This window comes from Sardina pilchardus, chromosome 18 (genome assembly GCF_963854185.1).
Source record: "Sardina pilchardus chromosome 18, fSarPil1.1, whole genome shotgun sequence".
NCBI lineage: Eukaryota > Metazoa > Chordata > Actinopteri > Clupeiformes > Clupeidae > Sardina > Sardina pilchardus.
The window spans coordinates 10,417,012-10,432,011 of record NC_085011.1 but is presented as its reverse complement, the minus strand read 5'-3'; the positions used below and the strand labels follow the sequence as shown (position 1 = coordinate 10,432,011).

General features: G+C 43.1%; 1 protein-coding gene and 1 long non-coding RNA gene across 2 annotated transcripts in view; both read left to right on the top strand.

The window, feature by feature from the left end:
• The window catches only part of prkceb (protein kinase C, epsilon b), a 106,010-nt gene that overhangs the window by 38,551 nt on the left and 52,459 nt on the right, over nucleotides 1-15,000 (top strand). The gene's annotated exons all lie outside the window — the stretch shown is intronic.
• Nucleotides 1,555-2,962, top strand: LOC134063878 (uncharacterized). The gene is made up of 2 exons (XR_009936208.1): nucleotides 1,555-2,208; nucleotides 2,826-2,962. It is a non-coding gene; the product is annotated as an uncharacterized LOC134063878 (long non-coding RNA).

The window sequence follows — 15,000 nt, the reverse complement described above, 5'->3', positions numbered from 1 at the left end:
TGGGCGACCAGGTGTGTCTGTACCTGCGTCAGTCTAGCCCTGTATCTGTGGCCAGACGGTGCTTGCTGAGTCTGTACCTTATCGGACTGCTTCCTGGTGATCGGATAGTTTTGCAATTGTGTAGTTCCTTGTCTGAGCCAAAATGGTGTTGCATTTCACTTTGTGGTTTTGTTTGAGTTTTCCAATGAGTTTCGTCTCATTGTGATTAACTGCCTGAGATTTGGTTGATCCTAATTTTTGCTCTGATGTTGGGGTGTAAAGATGCAAAGTTGTGCTACAGTGATTGGATATCATCTTCTGATGATTGAATATCATCTTTTGTATTGTTGTAGTCAATGGATATCATCTTTTTTATCATATTTTGCCCTCCATTGATTGGTCATGATATTGCTGTGCGCTTTTACAATGATTTTAAAGAACCCTACATACAGGGTTTCAACTGGTGTCCAATTTCTTGAATTGTAAGTGGACTCATTTTTTGGATATTTTCAGTCAGAATCTAATTGAGATGTCTACACATGCAGAAAGTAGAGTGCAATATCACTCTAGGAGATTTGGTCACTGCTGTAGTCCCTTTTCCTGTGACGGAAAAATCAAGTCATCAGCATAGAGCAGAAATGTGACCCCCCCTCTCTCTGTGTGTGTGTGTGTGAGTGTGTGTGTGTGTGTGTGTGTGTGTGTGTGTGTGTGTGTGTGTGTGTGTGTGTGTGTGTGTGTGTGTCTCTGTGTGTGTGTGTCTCTGTGTGTGTGTGTGTGTGTGTGTGTGTGTGTGTGTGTGTGTGTGTGTGTGTGTGTGTGTGTGTGTGTGTGTGTGTGTGTGTGTCTGTGTGTGTGTGTGTGTCTGTGTGTGTGTGTGTGTGTGTGTGTGTGTCTGTGTGTGTGTGTGTGTGTGTGTGTGTGTGTGTGTGTGTGTGTGTGTGTGTGTTTGTTCTGGTCCCTGTACAGCTGTGCATGATTTAATTAAGTCCCTGCAGTATAATCCTATTTGTGTGGAAAAATTACCTCTCATCTGTGTGGAACCTTTGAAATAAAATAGTGCAATTGACAAGGAAGAAAGACCCAGTGTGTGTGTGTGTGTGTGTGTGTGTGTGTGTGTGTGTGTGTGTGTGTGTGTGTGTGTGTGTGTGTGTGCGTGTGTTTGTGTGAGGGGGTGGGGATGGTAGCAATGGGTGGGGGATGGCTAATGATCTTCCCTTGGGCTATGTATAGTTGTGTGTGTGTGTGTGTGTGTGTGTGTGTGTGTGTGTGTGTGTGTGTGTGTGTGTGTGTGTGTGTGTCTGTGTGCGCACGCGCGCGTGCTGTGAAACACATATGTGATACATCTGCTACATCCACACTGGCTGAACAGTTTTGCTTTGAGATCATCAGGTGTATTTTTGTGAATTGTTGAAGTAACATTTGTGTATGTCTGTGTGGGCATGAGTGCTTTGAGATGTTTTTGTGTGTATGTGTATGTCTATGTGTGTGTGTGTGTGTGTGTGTGTTTGTGTGTGAGTTGGTGGTTGCGGGTGTTGCTATATGGACGTGTGTATTCATGTCCCTTAGTATGGAGTGGGATAGCTGTCAGAATAGTCGTGTCCATAGATTTGATCCACATGCGTATTTGTCTGTAGTCGTGCATAAAATACATATTTGTGAGTTCTCAAATGAGTCCAGTCGTGCATAAAATATATTGTGTGTATTTTATCCATCAGAATACGGATGGGAAAAAAATACGAATTCAAAAATTACAAGTACGAAACCAAACTTTACAGGTAGGCTTTCATTTATGAGTACGACTTCGCACAAGTGACTGAACTGTCAAAATACGTCATCGCCGCATTCAGAGACATTACTTGTTGAGAAAAGAAACATAGATCGAGATCAAGACTGCGCATGCGCTGAAGATAACGCCATCTGGGGGCAGCGGTGCCGCAGCCATGATCGCACTGTCAGTGCTAACGTTTGTGATAGCTACCTGTGGAGTTGAACAAATCGTCTTTTTTTTGGCTTACGATGTCGGGAAGAACCTGTTGTGTGTTCGGCTGTTACAACAGCAGTGGGGAGATAGAGATATGGAACAAAAATGTATAAGTTCACCGTTATTACCGTGTTGACACCATAAGCACTAGCTAATAGCACTGCAGCTTCCCAGCGAGCTGAAGAACAAGCTGTTCGTCAGAAGTGGAGTGGATTGTGAACATCAACTTTCAGAACAAACATGTCACGGTAAGTTTTGTTCAACAGTATTAATCTTAAATCTTGCCAGTTGCCACAATGACTAGCACGCTGTTGTATAGTCTTCTATGGCGAAACATCAGCTAACTTTAACGCTATCTGTGTTGGTGTGTCAAGACATGGCACCAAATATTTGACGTAGAAGCAAAACTTAGTATATGCTAGGAATTTAGGAGTCGCCAGAATACTTATCTCCATCAACTAAATGGCACTATCGAAAAATTATTCGCTTGAACTATCTACCGCTCTGCGGTAGGGCAGCCATGGTGGCCATCTAATCAACATGGTTACATTACAAACAGAAAACGTATGATGGAGGTCGGGGGCAGGCGACACTATGCTAGTTGCTAGCAAGATTGCTTTCCCTCTTTGGTAACGTTAACCATGAAATAATCAACTGTTTGGAAAGATCTTAGTGTGTTTTACTCCGATTCAGTATTATAATAAACAGTTTTTGGGTAGCACTCACATTTAAAACTCTCACTTGGATATTTGATGTAGATGTTGTGCAAAATGTTCATGATTGTTTTTGGGTTAAATTTGTTGTTGTGCTGAGTTATAGTCTACATGTAAGTAATTTCCTTTTCTCTTTTGTTGTATTTTATCAGGGGTCATTGTCATCTGGAAGAGCACCTCCCAAAAGAAGATGTCCTCAGCCTTTACAAGAGGACACATCATGTGCTTGGAATTTGTGCACAATGGAATAAAGAACAGTTGTTGATGTATTAATTACAGTTTATTTGAACTTGATAAAGTCACTTCATTTAATTTCTACAATACGTATCACATACAAATTGTTGTTATATTACTATTACAAAATGACAATGCAAATGATAAGACCATATTACATTACATTTGGCTGAGGCTTTTTAGCCAACGCGACTTACAACATGTTAGAAACATTTAAAGCTTTTAAGAGCAATTCTAACGACAATTTAAGTGCATCAATGAGTGTAGTAGGTAGTACAGTAAGTGCATCGATGAGTGCAACTGTCTGTGGTAGTGCTATCAAAGGAGATGTTCTCTGAAGACCTGGGTTTTCAGACATTTTTGAAGATGGCGAGGGATGTCCCTGCTCTAGTAGGAACAGGTAGTGGGTTCCACCAACGAGGGACGACAGATGAGAAAGGTTTGGATTGGCCATATGTACAAAAAGGTTCAAACATGCCCAGCCCAGCTACTAATATTTAGACAGGATATCAACCGTAATGACTCAAATTTAAAGTAATGATTCAAATATAAATATAATTCTCTGTGCGGATATAAGGGCCAAAAAGGTACACTAAAAAGTAGCCTTTCAAAAGGTAGGCACAGATTAATCAATAAATCCCTGTGTGGAAGTATGTGTAAAAAAGACACTAAACAGTAGTTAATCAAAAGGTAAGAATAGATTAATTGAATAAATCCCTGTGTGGAATATGGGTAAAAAGATACACTAAACAGTAGTGATTCAAAAGGTAAGTATAGATTTATCAACGGATCCCAGTGTGGAAGTATGGACGAAGCCTCATTAGAAAAAGCAAGGGACAGCTAACTTGATGGTCCTTAGTTGTGAGTGAAAAACCATAATTGTAATGTTATACTGTACTAAGTAACAAGGCTTTGTAAAGAAACTTATTTCATTTAATAAACTCGGTCAGCATACAAGTGTAGCATGACTTTTCATTTTCTCCTTTACTGATGTTCGTATCACACACATTGTAGTTACCAGGTAGCTACTGTATACCAGAACAGCAGCCCTCTGGTTGGGGGTAAATCTCATTACACATTCACTTATCATTACAATAATGGCGTACAAAAGTTGCCAAAAGCTGTCCATGCCCAAGCCTGTGTACATTTTGAGTCTTTGCCATCCAAAGCATAGGCCTACACTGATCAGTTTGTCACAGTATTTCGTTGCCTTAAAACTGTAGTTGTGGTCTGCAGTATTCTGCAGACATTCACCTCTACATCATAGATTTTGAGGGCCACCCCAAAAAAATGGGTGCAAAAGGTATCAGTACAATCTTTAAGTGCAGGCCCCTTGCCAGACACACGGGCCCATAGCCTAGACCACAACATATGCTATTATGGTTGTTACACATGTGAATATAATATACCAGTATGGGTTTCTCAATGTAATTTACTGGTGTTGTAGACAGATACAACTCACATCCAATACAATATAGCTATTTACAGAATCATAGATGTTCTGTAGGCTATCTATCGATCCATATATTTAGGTCTATCTATCTCATGCATCAGTTAGGAGCCATAGCCAGTGAAAAATACATTATAAGAATGTTAATGTGTCACAATTGTTTTGATATTGACAATCAGTCAAGAATATTTCTTGATTTGATTTGGGATCCTTGTTTTCTAACCAAAAAACTAAACAAGTGGAAGAGCAATAGCCTAGTTAATTATTTTGGGGCGCTAGCCTGCAGTGGTTCTCAAACTTTTTCTTTCATTCCCCACTTTGATCAGGGGGCTTTCTCGAGCCCCACTGTCCATCATCAATCATCATTCTAAGACAGTATTTCCCCACTGCTGTTGTAACAGCCGAACCGGTTCTTCCAGACACCGTAAGCAATTGGGTTGCCAACTCTGAGAAAATAAAATACGGAACAAAGATACCGCGGGGGGCGAGGGTCATTGGGGCCCACCTACACGTACCTCCACCCCACATCAAATTATCATTATGGTTATCATTATCACAATTATTATTATTATGCTATATTGTTAGACATGCACTTCACTTCGAAGCAGTCAATATTTGAAGTGCTAAAAGTGCTTAAAGTGCTATGCATGTGTGGACATGTCCTATGCACATCAGAGGCCTGCTTTAATAATGTAAGATATATTTACAATAATTCATTGCTTTTGCATGGTTGCATGAGAAATACTTCTGAAAACAACAGAGCAATTATATGGGTGCTATTGTTTTGGGATGTTTCCCTCATACAAGCATCATAGGCCTACTCTGGTAGGCAAATGGAGGAAAAAAATGATATGCTTTATAATGAAATTTCATTTGAATGCCTGAATGTAAAGATCCAGGAAACAATACCAACTTTTGTCTATGGTAAACGGCCGAGCAATCACTTATCTGGAGATCTTTAAATGAAAGACTAAAGCTACAATCTTTTGACCATTATATACAAATTTGACTAAACAATAGTCAATGCTAAACAATGTATTGTACATTCTCTGCTCTGTTTCCATGGAAGTTGCAAGAATCCACGTTGTTAAATGTCGTTACATAGCCTAATTAAATAGTCTTCCAGGTTGAAACTGAGCCTTGCCAACAACGTTATTGTGTAGTTTCAGTTTCTGTCGCGCAAACGCACAACCGCATGCATTCAATGAACGCTCATACCACCACTTATTTGTATGACTCTGTTTAATCACATCAAACTAGCCAGCATTTCCTCTAATTGCAGAAACTTTGTTTTCCTTTCTGTCGGGCCGCGGTTGCTTGATCCACATCTTATTGCGCAGCTAATTATCAGGTACCGCTGCCCCCAGATGGCGTTGTATTCAGCGCATGCGCAGTCATGATCTCGATCTATGTTTCTTTTCTCAACAAGTAATGCCTCTGAATGCAGCGATGACGTATTTTGACAGTTCAGTCACTTGTGCGAAGTCGTACTCATAAATGAAAGCCCTACCTGTAAAATTTGATTTCGTACTTGTAATTTTTGAATTCATATTTTTTTCCCATCCGTATTCTGATGGATAAAATACACACAATATATTTTATGCACGACTGGACTCACTCGAGAATTCACAAATATTTATTTTATGCACAACTACAGGCAAATACGCACGAGTATCAAATCTATGGACACGAATATTCTGACAGCTATCCCACTCCATACCTTAGGATGTCAGGTGTTGTGTTGTATTGACAAGGCTTCTGTCGTTTGGAGTGAAGCGGCGCTTACAGGATCAATACAGAGAACAAAGCTGCAGTGCCCTTCTAATCCCACTGCCTGCCAAGACATGGGGAGATCACAGGTTGGGATCAACACACACACACACACACACACACACACACACACACACACACACACACACACACACACACACACACACACACATGCACGCACACACACTCTCTCTCTCTCTCTCTCTCTCTCACACACACACACAAACACACACACACACACACACACACTCACACACAGACAGACAGACTGACCAACAGACAAATGTGCATACACTTGTACAGTCATAAACACAGATGTAGCACATGAAGACCCCCCGCCCCCCCCCACACACACACACACACACACAGACAGGCCTGGAAAATGCAAGGAGAGAGGTCTTGTTTGTAGCATAGAGGCTGGCAGATCAGTGTGTGTGTGTGTGTGTGTGTGTGTTGGGCCATTGGCTGACTGCCTGGTGTCAGTACTGGTCAACATCAACATGCACTGCTCACAAAGGACAACACACACACACACACACACACACACACACACACACACACACACACACACACACACACACACACACACACACTGAGACTTCAACAAGGCAGAGGATGCGAGCTTGCCCCCGTAGTTCCAGAGAAACAGAGAGAAACACATGTGAGTTTACAGAGAGAGAGAGAGAGACAGAGGGCTTAGGTGGAGCGGACACAACATCTCTGTGTAAGGCAAGCTAACTAACAGAGGGGTTAGGTCGAGCAGACGCAGCATCTCTCTGTAAGGCAAGCCAACTTTCTATTTATTTTTTTTTTTTTAAAGTTTTATCTCTGAATAGCAACACAACAATGCATTACTCTGCTCCTAAAGTAATGCATTGTTGTGTTGCTATTAGAAATATACAGCAGCTGCTAACTGGAGAACAAGTCAGGTCTTCAATAAATAGCTTAGAATGATTTACTTACACAGAAACATATACTGTAGCATCCCTTACAGAAATTTCAGGTTTATGGCGAACAGTTGCAGAAAATATCATATTGCATATATGCAGCTAGGTCATATTATTATTTTCACTTGCAAATTAGGTTTAGATTAACTTTTGCCAATGTTCTGGAATAATGGCAAACTGGAAATTTGCCATTATTGGCAAATCACTGGTGAACACATCTTCCACTAGTGGCAAACTTCTCATCGTTGCCAGAACTTTGCTGGAAGTTTGCCTGTAGCGGCAACATTTGCAAACTTCTGGTAACATTTTTTAGTGAACTCATCTGTTTCCCACAAATCGCCCACGAGTTTGCTTCAAATCTGCCGCAAATGTTTAATTTGTGTAAAGGATACGTGCGTCTGTACATTTACGGCCCTAACTGAAGATACTGTACAAATATACTGTTCACAGAAACATCAACTCAACATCTTTGGAGCTATAGTTACTAGTCATTGGGCTCAGGCCAGCACCTCTGAAGTGAACATGCTTTCTTTCCAGAAGCATCTTTGCTTTACTACGTAATGGAACTGCAAACCACATCAATGGAGCCTCATTTAACCCCTCAACAAAAGCGATTGCAGGGTGTTATCAGAAAGCCTCTGCTCCCCTCTGTGCATTGTGGTTGACGTCAGAGAGGAACTGCTGGAGTGCGAAACCAAACCACACACGCATACACACCAAAGACCTCAGTCATTGTCTAACCGCCATGTTTAGTTTAGCCCACAGAAAATACTGGTGAAAAAAAAAGGGTCAGCCATGGGAAAATGGTACCATTGGTTGCATGCAACTCTGGGCCAGATGTACTAACGTTTTGCGCCCATTTCAGGCGTAACGTGCGTGTATAAACATGGGGAGGATATGTACAGACAGGCCGCAATGAGGGAAACGCGCAGACTGCCTGCCGTGGGAGCTGAGAATGGCTATTTGCGCTTTTCAGTGTCATGCATATTAATTCCTGGGCGGATCAGCTGAAAATGGGTGTAACGCGCAAGTACAGGGGAGGAGAGGTGCTAATAGCGATTGATTAAGTATTCCGCCAGATGTATGAAAACAGCGCACGTCTATTTTGCGTTGAAAAACTTCCGCCTTCTGAAAGCAGGTGTAATCCAGATTGCGGTTAAATGCGTCTATTAGAAAAACTTTTAGAGACAGCTTAATCAATATTCAGAGCATCCGTTTTCTTCATTGTACTATGTCAAAAGCAACCTTAACTTTTGTTTGCCTCTCTAAAATCGTATTTTCTCTTTCACGACATAGCCTACACTTCCCAATCTGTAGGCATTAAATCATATCCCAAGTATACGTGCAGTAAATAGTTCAAGTATTTTTTAAGTGGATTAGTAGAACTACTAGGCCTAACTGTACTCTGTCTGTCGCTGCTCGTTGACATCTCTTTGTATCATGTATGATCGCTAAACTTTGATTCTTTTTAACGTTGCAATATTCAACTGCGCTCGTTGTTCAGCTTTGCATGCGCAAATGGCGTGGTAAAGGGGGCGGGAACGGGCGGCACGGAACGCAGTTAACGTAATGAAGTGATAGCTTAGTAAATTCCACGCAATATAGCAAAGCACAGCGTTCGCACTCTGCGCATACAAAAAGTCGCTATTAGCACTGTCTTAGTACATCTGGCCCACAGTGTAGCACTGATACTAATTGTTTTAAAGCTAATGGGTTCTATACAATATTGTAAATATTGCATCAGTTGGCATCAGTGATGCATGTGTTGATGTAAGATGAGACATGCAGCGCCGGACAGAAATGTGTGTGAAGTGTATTATGGGATGTAGTTCAAGATGAGAGCAGTGTTGGGACAGGATGACATGGACCTTTGGTATGCATTGGACATATACATTGTTGCCAATATACGGCTATTTCTTAATCTCCCTGCAGGCTAGGCTTATTTGTTGGATAAATGACCTTATGGCTAATACACACACACACACACACACACACACACACACACACACACACACACACACATTCTATACTCTATATTTGATTCCACTACAAGTTGCATTAGAAATCAGATTTTCTGCAAACAGACAGAGCAGACACACACACACACACACACACACACAAACACACACACACACACACACACACACACACACACACACACAGACACACACACACACACACACACACACACACACACACACAGTACACTTCAAAACCTGATATGTGGACTTGATTCCTCTGTGTCTGAAAGACAGACTGAAGGTCCTCAGGGTTTTTGGACTCTCAGAGCTGGTGAGTTAAAAGCCTCATAACGACGGCCAGTGATGAGCTCAGAATTCTCACAAATGGTCCCCTCAAGATGGCGGAAATCTCTCTCTCTCTCTCTCTCTCTCTCTCTCTCTGGCAGGCAGGGAGGGAGGCTTCTCAGATGACAGACACTGAGAATGGCTTCCGGAAGGATCCGGGGAGGGGAAGAGGAGAGAGGGACATAAATGGGTTAGTCAAGTGGGTCTGCTTCATCACATGAAAGGACATCAGTAGGCAGCAGGGCTCATTGGCACCAGGGCAGAAACTTCAGAGGAAGCGAAAGGTGCACTGACAGAGAGATTGACAGACAAACAGACGAAGAGAGAAACCAAGTACTGTCTTAGTGACCACAGCATTGCAGTGGAAACAGGCATAGACACAGAACAAACAATGACAATGACAGAACCTGTGGTCACTGTCAGACACTGCACTGTGAGAAATAAATAAGAAAATAAGAAATATAGCAAAATGAGAAAACAAGTATTCTGTAAATATTATATCTATTAAGCCGAACTTTCAAGACCAAAGTAGAAAAATGACTGTCCTGCTTTGGCAGAAGAATAATGTCATAACCTTAGGGATTAATTAATTTATTTATGTTTGTTATGTAATTTAATACAGTATGCATCAGCAGAGTATCATGTAATAATATACATGTAGAATACACAAAAAACACAAAGCAGTATGTGTACCCAGCCCATCTGCCCCACACTGGAAACAACAACAACAACATCAACAAAACCATCCCCTCCAACTTCACACAACGTCCCTTGCAATTCGTCCCCAAACAACTCCCGAAAGGTGGTCTAAGCGATGTTGGGAATCGTCGCTTCTGTTGACGTTCAAACAAAACAGAGAGCTATATCGGCCCTCCCTCTCGTGCAACTGAAACTCTCCTGAACGTCTCGTCGATAATTGGCTGGAACAGTTTGTTATGATTCATGGTCCAGGCTGGACCCAGGTTGGACCAGGTTGTTTTTGTTGCCATTTTTTGAGCCTGGGCTGTCCCCATTTTTCTTACAGTGTATTCAGGGGACAGGCAGCTAGTGGATAGTGAGGTGATGTTTGCGTACGTGACCAAAACATTGTTTTTTAGTTTAGAAACCCTGTAACATAGCCTAGAGCTCCCACAGTCCCTTCCTTTTGTAGCCACATACCCTGCAGTATGTATATCCCAACACATAATGAGAGACAGAGAGGAACAGATGGAAGAGGAACACAAGGTACAGCAGAAGAAGAGAGAAGTATGACGAGGGTTACAAAACAGGCTTGGTGTGTAGAGCAGTCTGGCAAAGGATGTGGTTGCTGTAGTTACGTGATATCATTGCAGACAGCCAGACCTGAACCGGTTGACCCTTCTGATTTTTTTTTTTCATCAGAGACTGCATGCATCTGCAGACGTCAATAACAACACAAATCACCAGTGACACCAGTGATGGCGTGGCAGTGGAGTGGTTGATGAGTTTGTTTTTGCACCCACCATAAATGTTAACGCTGATGCATGATATGCTCACTCGTCGATGTATATGCTAATTTTTGTTTGTGCCAATGTGTGCCCATCAGTCAGTGGGTGTCCTCAGTGGCTGGCATCGCACATAAACGTGGTCGTTCACCAGAGGGGGTGGAGGTGGGCATCCTGCCCTGTGCTTTTGAACCATGTGTGAGAGTCTTAAGGGTGGAAATTATGTCAAGCCTGACATCTTTACTTTACCCAGGTGTTACTGTGTGTAATGTTGTCCTAGCTCCTAAAATAAGTCAAGGCAAGGCAAGCTATATTTGTGAAATAGATGCATCCTCTGTCCCAGGGCAACCAGAAGTGTTTCACTGTGTGATGTAACAGTGATAACGTTTTTTTTTAAAAAGTACTTAAAATACTGAGATCTCAGTTCCCTGGGTTAGTTGTATGGCTAAGAATGATGTGAAAACATCCTGATTTCTCTCGACCTACGTGCAGGTGTTGGTGTTTTTTTTTTTGCTACGGAATGTTTTTTTGTGTCACAACACCCTGTGGTCATTGACTAGAAGACTGTGATTCACTCAAGCAAGAGGTGTTTTGTCCTTTCACTTTCTCTTCTTGAGTAAAACCAAAACGTTGCAGTTTGTCTATTGTAAGATAGGAGTCATCGAGGGGAATACCAGATCCCTCAGTGTCTTGGTGTGTGTGGTACTGTCTCACCATGAGTAAGGCTTATTTTATTCTATCTAGACTGTATAGCATGTTTGGGCTTTACAACATCCTCTTACAAGCACGACACCAGTGTTGCTGATGCAATTGGTTGTGAACCACTATGGGTTTAGATGGGGTGTACTAATCTCACGAAGAGGAAGTATCCCTGGCCACTTCCCTACAGGCTGGCCGGGCCTTCACCCAAAGCACATATTGACACATACAAAGGTGTCGAAGCTTTAGTCAGGTTACGTGTATTTTTTGTACGAAAGTTTACTTTGTGTGTGTGTGTGTGTGTGTTTGTGAGCAGATGGAGCTCTTTACCTTAGCTCACTCCCTTTCTTTGGTCACACACAGACACACACACACACACACACACACACACACACACACACACACAAACACACACACACACACACACACACACACACACACACACACACACACACACATTCAAACACAAATACACACTATTTGTGTTTGTAGAAGAGTGTGTGTGCTGTGTACTAAGACAATGTTTCTGGCTCACAGTAGCACATTTTCTCTCACGTGTCTTTTCTGTCCTATTTTACCTTGCCATTCTATTTATTACGCTCACTCAATCACTTAAAACACACACACACACACACACACACACACACACACACACAGACACTGTACTGGCTTCACAAAAACAGTTGTGCTCTGTTTTGTTTCTGTAATAAGACTGCACCACACACAGAGAGAGAGAGAGAGAGAGAGAGAGAGAGAGAGAGAGAGAGAGAGAGAGAGAGACAGTGTGACATTACCGGTATCATCCCTTGCTGGCATTTCTCTGTTTATTGTCTCCTACCTGCCTGCCGTCTGTCCTCGTGGCTTAATGTCATTGAAGTGCAGATGTGAGTGCATTTAAAAAGGCGCATTTGGCCTTAGGGTCAGCCAATGCACTTTCCCTTAAGCCCCGTGGAGTAGCTACGCTGCGCTGAAGGGCCCGGTCATAGCAGGTCATGTGACATGGTGGTGACATCATAGGCCACATGTCCACCGTGAGCAGCACGCTGGCTCGGACACTGAGGTCAGGTGACCATGAGCATCAGCAGCTGCCTGGCAGCTTCAGGGTTTTGTCCTGATGTGTGTGTGTGTGGTGTGTGTTACAGAGCAGTTGTGTCCGTGTACGTTTCTTACTCGGTCCTGTGTGTGTGTGTGTGTGTGTGTGTGTGTGTGTGTGTGAGTGTGTGAGTGTGTGTGCATGTCTGCAGGGAGAGGGGTTGTTTTGTTTAGACATGTCCTAGTCCTCTGTGGGGATGCTTGCTACCCTGAAACCATGTATTTAACCTTTCGTAGCGGTTAGCGGCTCTAGCATGTGCATGCTAGCGTATGTGGGCATATCACAACACAAGAAGAGCCTACCCTGACTGATATCATGGGAGGGGGGTTGATGTTGCCCGGTCTATCGGACATCTCTTACGGGTAGATCAGCCTGGTGCCTGGATGGAAGGGTCAGCAGTGTGATGTCCAGCTGGTGGCTTTTAAGGGTGGATGCCGCCCTGTCCGGCCGGTGGCTTGTAAATGAGAGATTGCCCTCTGCCATTTCCCCAGCAGCCGGTCAATAAGATGGAAAACCACTCCATTACTCCGTAATGACCCTGTGTCAACTCCTCCCTTTAAACAACACTTTCCTTCTGTCAGCTCCCCTCTCTCTCTCTCTCTCTCTCTCTCTCTCTCTCTCTCTCTCTCTCTCTTTCTCTCTTTCTTTCATTCTCTTGCTCTCTTATTCCATCTATCTTTTATCTCTTTTAATTGCTCTCTCGTCTTCTATGTATATCTACCTTTCTTTCTTGTTTCTTTCTCATTCTCTCTTTTTCACATCTGTCTCTTTTTTATTTCTTATGAGTTTTTCTTTCATTACCTGCCTCCCACTCCATCCTTTGGACATTTCTTCTTTTTTTGCTCTCTCTGTCTGACCATCTCTTCCTCTCTACCTCCCATATCTCTCTATCTCTCTCTCCCTCTCTCTCTCTCTCCCTCTGGCCCTCCTCTGTTCTCCCTCTCTTCTTTCCATCCCTCGTTCTCCTTTTCACTGTTTGTACTGTGAGCACCCTGCTTGATGCTAATAGCCTGGGTGCCAGATGGCCAGTTAGATAACTGGATGGTGCTCGCTACCCCGACTGAATGTTATTTCCATCATATATCCAGCTTCTGTTTCTGTCTCTCTCTCTCTCTCTCTCTCTCTCTCTCTATGTGTGTGTGTGTGTGTGTGTGTGTGTGTGTGTGTGTGTGTGTGTGTGTGTGTGAGAGAGAGAGATAGTGTGTGTGTTTAACAGAGACACATACAGCAGAGAGTGTGGGTATTTTTGTATTTGTTTGTATACCTGAGTTTATGTGTTTGGCACTGATGGCTGTCTGCACATACTCCCTTTTTATGTGTCAGTCTCTCTCCACACACACACGCGCACACACACACACACACACACACACACACACACACACCCGCATTCTCTCTGCCTGCATGATTCTCTGTGTTGTCTTCCTGGTAAGCACCCAGACATCTCAGTGCTGCACCAGAACTCCAGCCATGCTTGTCCCACACGGACCATCAGCAGCACACAGCACACCAGGACACACATGTACAACCCCCCCCCCCCTCTCTCTCTCTCTCTCTCTCTCTCTCTCTCTCTCTCTCTCTCTCTCTCTCTCTCTCTCTCTCTCTCTCTCTCTCACACACACACACACACACACACACACACACACACACACACACACACACACACACGGCAGCTACACATTTTGCTCCTGAACTCAGATGTGTGAGGAAAAGCTTATGTTGGCATCCTCCCTAGTTGGGAAATAGCAGAGATGCTAAGAAAAATACCTCCCAATTCGATAGAGGGAATGCAATATCGTCACTGATAGGCAATGCTTGTCACTGATTGTTAATATACTATTTTCTGCAAAATATTTTCTATTTAGTTTTTCCAGCTGAAGCCCCTTTCAGACAATTCGCTGTTCGCAGACAGCACCGTCGGTATGCGTAGTTTCTCCTGTGTGTGTGTGTGTGTGTGTGAGTGTTTTATGTGATGTGTTCACGTTTCAGTCGGAGTGATGACTCATGGATTCCCATCAGGCATACCTGTGCTTTTCCATCTCAGGACCTGACTCATTGTTATGGTGCTCCGTCATTAGTATTCTCCCATGGCTGTGTGTGTGTGTGCGTGTGTGTGCGTGTGTGTGTGTGTGTGTGTGTGTGTGTGTGTGTGTGTGTGTGTGTGTGTGTGTGTGTGTGTGTGTGTGTGTGTGTGTGTGTGTGTGTGTGTGTGTGTGTGTGTGTGTGTGTGTGTGTGTGTGTGTGTGCGCGTGTGTGTGTGTGTGTGTGTGTGTGTGTGTGTGTGTGTGTGTGTGTGTGTGTGTGTGTCAGTTTGGGGTCAGGATGCAGTACAATGGTTGTAGAAGAGTGTTTCATGTGATATATTTTC